Source organism: Salmo trutta, chromosome 3 (genome assembly GCF_901001165.1).
Source record: "Salmo trutta chromosome 3, fSalTru1.1, whole genome shotgun sequence".
NCBI classification, from domain to species: Eukaryota; Metazoa; Chordata; class Actinopteri; order Salmoniformes; family Salmonidae; genus Salmo; species Salmo trutta.
This window is the reverse complement of record NC_042959.1, coordinates 43,088,038-43,094,972: the sequence shown is the minus strand read 5'-3', so window position 1 is coordinate 43,094,972 and position 6,935 is coordinate 43,088,038.

Sequence of the window (6,935 nt, the reverse complement as noted above, 5' to 3'; positions counted from 1 at the left end):
AATTCCACAGATAAATTCTACATTTATTTTAATTTGCGCTTAACCCTGTCTGTTTTTGTGTATGTGTGTGTGTGTGTGTGTGTGTGTGTGTGTGTGTGTGTGTGTGTGTGTGTGTGTGTGTGTGTGTGTGTGTGTGTGTGTGTGTGTGTGTGTGTGTGTGTGTGTGTGTGTGTGTGTGTGTGTGTGTGTGTGTGTGTGTGTGTGTGTGTGTACTGCGTGCTGTGTGTGTGTATACTGTATCTGTCTGTGTGTGTTCATTTGGCTTACAACCCTGTGCACATGGCAACGTAAGACGAAACAGAAAAATACTGCTTGAGATTGTTGGTGGTCGAATGTACAGTAAAACGTTATCAGCCCTGAGTTTAATTTTGTGGTGGGCAGAGAAAGAAAGAAAAAGAGAGTTTGTTTTTGACGAGAAGCTGTAGGGATGGGCTGGAAAGAATATAGCCAATATGTGTGTCAGGGACTTTAATTGTATGGCCCCTTAATCTGGAATGATTCACCCCCATGTCTGGGAGGCAGAAAGTGAGTCAGTTTTTAAATGTGGACTAGAACCTCATCTCGATCTCCCTCCCATACCGTCCAGTGGCCATGCGCTGTTTATTCTCATCCGGCCATTGTTTGAACACTGCTGACCCGTCTCACCAACTCAGGGTGGTATGCTAAACAGGCAGTCTTGCTGGCACGGATTAAACAAACACACACGCATATATACATATAGCCACAGACAGACAGACATAGGCTGTAGACTTGATAGCGGGGTGTGCCGCTGTAGACGCCAAGTCCTACCCAAAACCTGGCAGGCCTATGTCTTTCTAAACATTGGTGTTCTAATGGTATCTGTCAATGCCATTTCAAAATGTCATAACTTTCCCCACAGGAGGTCAAATATAATCAGATTACATGGGATGGAATGACACCTGATGAGATAACTAAAGCCCATGTGTCTTAGTCTCGTCTAGCGTCTAAGCTCTTACCCTAGCAGCAAACCCAGGCCAGTCGTGACCTAGCCACAATGAGCCAGGCAGTGAGTAAGCCAGGATTTCCAGCGAGAAAACCCTGTCTCCCATCCCACACACTCACACACAGACACACCACAAGTGTCTGCGCTGGGGCCCCTCTGCACTGACGTCAGCCATGGAGTCAGCCGGCCCACGGCTGGAGTGGAAATCTGTCACACACAGCCAAAAGTAGCCATGTCTGTGGATGTGTGTGTAAATACGCCAGAGCCCAAATAGAAGGCCACATAAACAAGAGGAAAAAAACAACAAACAAGAAATGAAGGATGTATAAGTATCTGTTTTTCCTTTTCATGAACAAAATCTCTCAAGATAAACAAAATAAATCTCTTTAACTCTTTTGATATAAAAAAGCATAACCCTGCAATGCCTGACCAAGCATGTCCTATACATATAAAATAGAAGGCTAAATATATATATTTTTTATTGGCATACCACCACATACACACGCAACCAATAGCTACAGTATGTTGAATTTGCTGGCAGAACAGTGTTGAAGTTATGACTCTCCTGGCTCGTGCCCACCGGACAGTAGACAGTAGACACAGAGCGGAACTGGACCAGGGCAGCCAAGCTGAACGGAAAGCCACAGACATGTTATTGAGGCTGTGACGCAAAGCCCTGCATGTCAACCAAACTATATAACCAACAGTAGGATGTTTGTTTGTGTGTCACACGTCATTGTTTCTGATCATACTGTGTATTGTGCCATGTGCGTAGAGTCTGGCCTACAAGAAAACCTTGGTGGCGAACCTTAACTACGGTTCTGCCCACCCATTTAGTCACAGTGTGTCTGGGCCATAGATGGGTTAGCTGACAGCGTCACGAAAACAATGCACACGCTTCAATGTGGCAGAAGTCTGTGTGTTTATTTATGTTTTCAATTAACATTGGAGACTAAATATAGTTTACATGTTGTGAACAATGTAAGCCAACCCCTTCTGTTTTGCCCCATAGTTGTACACGTGTCGGTTTTGTTGCTAAACAACCAACCCATCTATTGGTCTAGGCCTGTTATATACCACTCTAGTGAGAACTGGGTGCCACGGGAGAGTGGGGGAGTTTTGGGGGCGTCTGGTTATCGGTAAACCAGACTGAATAATTTTGACTCTTTTTTGTTGTTGTTGTCACCGTGGTGGGTATGGTGCGCGAGTGAGGGACAGGGTACTAAATAACACAGATGTTGGGAATCTGGGTGCACACGCCCTGGCCCTGCTGCTGCTGCCATTTTGAGTTCCGAACACAAACATGGAAAAGACAACATGGTCGCATTAAAAGAAGGGCTTTGGTTTCTGACAAAAGGGTAATGAAACAAAGAAAATGACAGGGTGAGTGGAACAACTATGTCCCTCTGTCCGACTGTCTGTCTGACTCCCTCCTTCCCTTTTCCTCTGTCTGGATGTGGGTGACTTGAACAGTCTTGGCCCATAGAGCAGCATGGGGCTTGCCTGCTGAGGCGAGACAGTGGGAAAACTGATGCTGCGACAGGACAGGGGTAACTGGATCATTATGTTCAGACAAGTTTGAAGTCTTCTAAAACGACTCACATCTTCACTTGTCAACATTTCGAAATTATATATTACTGCATCATGGGTTATTTCTGGTATCTCTCACAGACCCACAGTCTGGCCTGGTAAACTCGCAGTGATGACAGAGATATGGGTAAACTTGGTCAGCCAGCCCATGGAGCTAAAGCCATATGTGGCGCGTCACAGACACACGTTGTGGGGCTTGTGGTGGGGGGCTCCCTGCTGGTGACGGCACCACTTTCTCATCCACCCGCTCTTTAAGACACAAGCAGCACAATGAAATGATATGTCTAGCCCAGGGCAAACATTGTGTGGTTCAACGTGACGCGGTTTTGATCCCAAGTAGTAGAGTATGATTTTTGTGTGGTGGTGGTGCTATGAGAGAGGTAGCATGTATGTTTATGTGTGTGTGCGTTTGCCACAGGGCTGATGAGTTAGATCAGCGATTAAGCTTTGGTTTGCAGTGATGAGACATCCTCCTCTCACAGGCGGGCCTCTGTCTCTCGCAGCACTGGATAGTCAGCAGAGAAAACACGAGCAGGGGCCATTTTGACTCCTGTGAGGTGAAATAAATCAGAGGGTCTTTCCAGCTGTTCCTCGATCAGACCAGTCCAGATGGAGACAGGCGGAGGTAGCAGTGCTGGGGGGCAGTGGGGCTCTCACATGTGGGCAGTCAGGCTCATTACTTGGAGGTCAGTTACCAGTCTGCAGACCACCTGTGATGGTGATGATCACACGTGGCTAATGGCTAGCTAGAGGTCCATTTCTCCATGCTGGGATGAGAGGGACCAGGGGATTAAATAAGAGTACAGTCCTACTCTCCCTGGATAGTGTCCCTACAGTGTTAGTGGGGGTGGTGATCCCAAATATATCTGGTCTGAATCCCAAACATCTCCCCTTCAACCCTGCTATGCCACTTTAAATAATGCCACTTTAATAATGTTTACATATCTTACATTACTCATATCACATGCATATACTGTATTTTATGCCATCTACTGCACCTTGCCTATGCCGCTCGGCCATCGCTCACCATAGACTTATGTGTACATATTCTCATTCACCCCTTTAGATTTGTGTGTGTTAGGTAGTTATTGGGGAATTGTTAGATGTGTGTATTAGGTAGTTGTTGGGAATTGTTAGATTACTTGTTAGATGTGTGTATTAGGTAGTTGTTGGGAATTGTTAAATTACTTGTTAGATACTACTGCACTGTTGGAACTAGAAGCACAAGCATTTCGCTACACTCGCATTAACATCTGCTAACAATGTGTATGTGACCAATAAAATTGGATTTGATTTGAATGAGACAACCACCACACTACTACCGGTAGTCTGGCACTCAGTCTCAGCATCAGAGAGGAACGTAGGTAGCTGACTAACAATTCTCACCTGGACTATACCTCCTGATAGATGCGTCTGACTGGCGGCTGCAAACATACTCACTAACACAACACAAACACTCATACACAGCCATTTTATTTGCATGAGGAGAAGTGTACATGTAGGAAAAGTCACACCGCATTTAAAGGGATGTTGGTAATCATCTTCAACATATGAAATACATTAAATATATTTTTTTGGGGGGTGAGGCAACTGCACAGGTTTAGACTATTCCTCTATAAATAAAATAAAACTATAAAAAATGATCTTCTGGTAAAACAATCAGTGGTCTCGTAAACAACACGCCCCTAAACGCCCCTGTGAATATGGCACCAAATGTCACAGCGCACTGAATCTGGCAAGTGACAGCCATCCGAAAACCCCATGACAAATACAGGAACAATCTGTCTGAAACATAAGTTGTGTGTCAATGACTGGACCGTCTCAGACTGCAGGAGTGCATTCTAGAATGTCTACTGCTATTGGCTTCGCTTGTCATTACACCACACGATTGGTCAGAAAACCTAAGTGTATGTTTAAGTCCTCAAGTCTTTTTTTCTCAAGTCTTAAGCCAAACAGACTGGTTGTTTCATGACTTGAAATTATGGAGCCTTGCATAATAAAAAAAAACCTAGAGTCGATTGAAGCACCCGTGAGTCAATCTACTTAACAAAAAACCCCATAAAAATCCGTCTGTTTAAAATTAAAGATATTTGTTTTTTGCATGGATCTCAATCCACCAATGTCGGCTTTTCCGCATTTACGGTGGAAAGTGGCAGAGCTACAGCACTGTTTGTCAGACCAGGAGACATCGGTCTTCTCTTGAAAACGTCTGTAGCGTCCGAACGGTTTGGCCTAGAACTAATATATACCTGCAGGGGTCCTAAAATTCAAAATTAAATAGCTAAATGATCCATGGTATGACCATGTTAAAACAATTCCATATGTTACCTTAGTAGAACCCCCCCCCCCCCCCCAACTCTTGTACTTTTAGGATTCATTTCTGGATATGTCTACAAGTCACGTTGTGTTCAAGTTCCATGTGGCTGTAGACACGTTTTAAATAACATGACATTTCTGTACAGCACTGTAATGACTGCGAAACGCTTCAAGATGAAAGGGCACAGCGTTTGTTTGCACATTAGATTAACCTAAGTATTTCCTAGGCAAACAGCATGATGAAAAGGAACGTGTAAATGAAAATATAAAATGTACAAGTGTGCTCCTGAGTGGGCTAGCTTGAAAAGTGCATAATGCCACATCCCAGCGTAAGACACGGAATGTGTTTGAACTGCAAATCAGTGTGTGCTCCACTGGCGGCGGTGTGATTAGACAGGTTGGGTAGAGTAGTGTGGAGCAGAGAGTGGCGGATGGGGAGGGCCATCTATGGGCTCTATGTGCACAGAGCAGGCACTGTCTCGTGGCAGTAAGAAAGTTAGAATAATATATACGTTGGACGAGGGCCCTCTATTAAAGATGGAGCCTACTCGAGGCAGTTGTATAAACTTCAGAGGACTTTCAGTGTCTCTCTCTCTCTGATGTCAAAGGCCCTTTGAAACACTTAAATCGAATCACTGTAATGGACAACGAGGGGGGAAATTGCGAACAAAAAGCGACATTAAATTAGATTTCCTCCTCCTATTGGGTTCCGAGGTTTCACTTTCAAACAAGGTGCACCCATTTTGCACGAGAACTTGAGGTATTTCATTATTTGATCACACTTTGAAATGTTAATAGGGCAAAATTTGAATGTGATCCCTCTTCAAAATAAGCAGCAGCAGGGAGGGTCATATTGTGATTGGAGGGTTTAGTGTTTATCCTGCATTTGGGCCCCACTCTCCGCTTCAGGAAGGTTTTCTCTGGCAGGGATGACCAAAACAAGCTCAAATAAAGCAGTGGACGTCAAATTTTCTTTGGTGAGTTTCTGTCACCCTGGGTGCTCCAGCTGCCCAGCCCCCTAAACAGTGAAAGAAAACATGGCGGCCCCCACGGGGCCCTGAGTCAACACTGGCGGACGCCTGCAGCTGCTTTTCGAATCACAGGAAAGCCTATCAGCGGCAGCATAGTGTGGACACAGACCAGCAGACTACATACTCCACTCTATCTCTAGTCTCTCTGTCACACACACAAACACACACACACACACACACACACACACACACACCAAAAAACCTGGATGACTAATGCCAGCATTATGAGTTCCACTCCAAGTGTCATCATCATCATCGTAAGACCAGTCTGATTTGTAGCAAGGTATTCACATCTTATTTATTCTATTTAATAACATGTCCCATGTGTATCAAACAAAGATTCAAGCCATCTTGGACATAGAGCATACAAATTGAGTTATTGAAGGGTGATACCACCAACATTACAGTGGGGGAAAAAGTATTTGATCCCCTGCTGATTTTGTAATAATAAAGAAAGGATCAGTCTATAATTTTAATGGTAGGTTTATTTGAACAGTGATAGACAGAATAACAACAAAAATATCCAGAAAAACGCATGTCAAAAATGTTATAAAATGATTTGCATTTTAATGAGGGAAATAAGTATTTGACCCCCTCTCAATCAGAAAGATTTCTGGCTCTCAGGTGTCTTTTATACAGGTAACGAGCTGAGATTGGGAGCACACTCTTAAAGGGAGTGCTCCTAACCGCAGCTTGTTACCTGTAAAAAAGACACCTGTTGTAACGCCCTGGCCATAGAGAGGGGTTTTTGTTCTTTATCCTGTTATGGCTAGGGGGCAGTATTTTCACGGCTGGATAAAAAACGTACCCGATTTAATCTGATTATTAGTCCTGCCCAGAAACTGGAATATGCATATAATTATTAGCTTTGGAGAGAAAACACTCCAAAGTTTCTGAAACTGTTTGAATGGTGTCTGTGAGTATAACAGAACTCCTATGGCAGGCAAAAACCTGAGATGCTTCTGTTCAGGAAGTACCCTGTCTGAACATTTCTTGCCCTTCTTTATTATCTCTATCGTTTACAAAGGATCTCT